Source organism: Teleopsis dalmanni, chromosome 2 (assembly GCF_002237135.1).
Source record: "Teleopsis dalmanni isolate 2A chromosome 2, ASM223713v2, whole genome shotgun sequence".
NCBI lineage: Eukaryota > Metazoa > Arthropoda > Insecta > Diptera > Diopsidae > Teleopsis > Teleopsis dalmanni.
The window spans coordinates 14,932,760-14,936,643 of record NC_051847.1 but is presented as its reverse complement, the minus strand read 5'-3'; positions in this window follow the sequence as shown (position 1 = coordinate 14,936,643).

The window sequence follows — 3,884 nt, the reverse complement described above, 5'->3', positions numbered from 1 at the left end:
CTCCGCACAAGCAAATTGATGCACAAGTACAGACAGAATAAAACACTGATTAGGACACGGAAGGAAGCGTGCATTATAGAATAGAAAAGGACATCATCGTTTGTAGTTGGAAGTGCAGCTGCCACTTGCAAACTTGATTCAAGTGTGGCGCTTGAGCAGTGAGCATTGTTGTCCCTGATGAATGGGAAAGGTAAAGCGGCGAAGAGGAGGGTTGAATTATAGATAATTGTCCAGCGGCACTTGTACTACGATATTTAAACAATTGTAATTCTAAAGCAAATAAAATTGTTCAAATAGAAACAAAGGACTCATTGTGCATACGATCCTTTGAAATCATTGTTTACATGTGCATTCAATTGTTAGATACATAAACCAAACTCATAAATTTTTCTTTTTAGTATTTGTTTTATGAGCATTGAACATGCATTTGAACACGAAAATTAAACAGGAAACTTTAAGCTAGACATAAAAATATTAAATCCTTTCACGTTAAAAGCTTTAAGCAATGATATAAGCGGGTCATAAATCACAATTAGGTCAAGCACCCCGTAAGTTGATATAATAAAAAAATTATAATCCGAAAGTGAAACTTTATATATGCTTCCAACGGATGGATAGGTTGCAACATGTACATGTGGGCATCCAAAATTAAACAAAAATGTAATTTTGAAAAAATTAAATACAATAGAAGTACAATGGTGTTCCATTTTTTAGTATTTAAAAATACTAAAAAATCCCATAAAGCATTGTATTGCAACATAAGTTTTGAAAAATTTGCAACTACTACGAACCTTTAATATAGCACAAAATACTTTTCAAAGATACGTCTTTGTAACTAATTAAGATTATCTAGCAAGTAAGTCCCTAGCATGTTTAACCTATGTTGCGCATGTGCCAAACGAAGACCAAACAAATGAGAAATACTTCTTCAATTTTCCTGAATACTACAACGAGTTATTGCAAAAAATATTTAATCTTCTGGCATGCTTACCATAACGGAAGTAACCCATCAGCTGCTAAAAGAATAATTTTACTATGAAGCATTCTAGGACCAAATAAGCGAAACTAGTAGAACTTGTGATAACTGGCTTTCTAGAAACCCAGCTGAGACCCATCTTTAGACTATTGAGAACTAAAAGTTCTTATGCTGTATAAGATGAAAGATTTATACAGCATATTTATCTGGGAACTACCTTAAATACCAAAAATGATGTCATTTTGGTGATCCAACGAGGAATCAATCTTGCAAACAGAAGCTACTTTGGATTTAGTAGGTATTAAAAAATAAATAAAATACACTTTACAAATCTTTTATCATGTTTGTCCTACTTCATGGTGCAGAACTGGATTAATATCCAACAGTGATGAGAAAGCAGCAACGAAATGTATGGAACGAAAAATTGTTTATAGTGCCCAACTGCAATAATAACCAACGGTTATGATAAGGCGACAACGAATTATATGGAACGAGGAATTGTTTGAGCAATGCCAAGACACTCTTATGTTTAGTTGATTGTTTTCAGTAGCAAGTCAGTACGTATTCTTCCATTATATTTAGTAACCAATTATTAACCATTTTACTACCACATTCCTTGCAAGAAATCTTAAAATATAAAAAGACATTGTATTTAGATAGTTTATCAGTTTTATCATCCTGGCAAACTATTCCTTGCAAGAAACCTTAAAAGATAACAAGACAAACTAGCCTCTTGAATTTAGATAGTTTAGCAGTTTTATCATTCTGACAAACTATTAAAGAGTACTGCCCTAAAAACTTGTTCTTCTAGAAACTAAGGCGAGGCAGTTATAGAGAAATGGCTTGGTTGTTTCTTCTTCCTCTAAGTTTCCACCACTTCTACAAATGAAAATTATACCGAACGCGCAGTTCTTCTGCATGAGTTCCTTACACCTGTGGTCAGAGAATATTTCAGACAGTGACATATCTAAGCGTATTACAATCTAACGATCTTACTGACTTCAAAATGAACATAAATGCTCCGATTAGAAATGTTACTGATTGAATTTTTGCTAATGGCAAATGCGGTAAAAGATGTTTCTATTATATTTCTATCAAACGACGACAACAAGTTGTGGATCGAACTGGCTAGCATAGGATACTAATCGTATACAAGGACGTTACTTGCCTTCGAAGACGAAGTAAGTAAGTAAAAGTTAACAATGAAACAATGTTTTGAAAGCATACCATAATTGTTTTCAGAACAAGAAAACTACAAAGGGCGGAACACAAAATATTTATATACGCAGTATGTCTCTTATTTATAACCACGCCTTGAAACTAAATAATTTTGAGTTTTTGAACTGGAACTGAGCTTCGTACTAATCACACTTCAAACTAATGAAATCTCAATTATAATATAGTTTATCCTCACCGTATGTGGTACTCAATGATCAAAAGCCATTGTTGTTAAATAGGAGTAAATGCAACACCACCAGTTTACTGCACTTTCACAATAGACTGCGTTCCCATAGACAAAATGTTACACTTTTGTCATATATATTATGGTCCTTTGAAATTTTTGCACAATTGCAACTGCAGTTGCTCTGAAACTGATTTTATCACGCAAGATTAAATTATATAAAATTTATGGTTGATGTAATTATTATGTAATGCATTATCAGTATGAAAATTTGTTATATTTTCTAATGGAAGTTAAATTACGTAGATTATCAAGAGATGTCCTGCAGCGTCAATCATTCATACAACAGCCATTCTAAAACTCAGACATCCCTCTCCTGCACAGTGGCTCGTAGATGTCATTCTTAGTAAAATACAACAAAACGATAACGAGGATAACAATAAGCAGCAATTATGATCAATGACTGAATCATAAAAAAGGACATTTACAAGGACATTCCATGTTATCCTATGCACTTTTACTACTTCATGCAATTTTTGTGCAGCTTCGGTGATTTGATTATTGCAAAATTATGTGAAGCGTATTTTTACTATAAACTCATATGCAAATTTTTACTACAACAATTTGGGGATTGACCCTCTTCTAAGCCTAAAAGGTACTTAAGTGCACTCAATCATTGTTGCAGTAAAGTAAAAAAGTACGAGTATTTCCGTTGCGTTTAGTATTTAAATTGTTGCACCGCAATTATAAATATTTTGCTGCATTTACATTACAATTTATGAAAATTATTATTGGCATGTGTAAGGATGCATTGAGTGTATTGTAGGAATTTTATTATTATTTTTTTTTGATTTATTGTTTTGAAATGTATTGTAGGTATGATAGTAAAAAATGTATAGGAGGGTTGTTTTGAAAATTTACTTAATGATTCCTAAATAAAACCTTATATATTTTGCGAAAAAAAATTATAGATTTTATTACACATTACTGAAAAGTATATACAAAATTTATTTATTTAGACCTTTAAAAATCCTTTATTAACACTTAATTTTTGGTACAAAGTCAATTAAAACGTAGCCAGTATGCATTTAATTATTTGCTATTAGCTAAATCCGGAATTCTGTTGAATCCTGAAGTGAACTGAAAAGGGGTTGGCGATTGTGCACTCGTTACACTTTATTCTTTCGTTTATCACATTAAATATTAAGGTTCATTAAATTTAGTCCACATTTCATTTCGACTGAGTAATCACATAAATCAAACTCAAAACAAAATGTATAAATCATAAAAAACACAATTAGAAGCGTACAGTTGAAAGTGGCGTGTGTCAATTTTTACCAAAATTTTCAAGTATCTCTAACGAAATTACCTACAACATCCAATAACGTTAACCCTTTCATCCTCACCGCATGGAAAAGAAAAATGTTTTTTCCAATTCACTGCAGCTCTAAATATACATTAAAATAAAGGTACACGCAACCTTTGCAAAGGCATATTAATACGTAT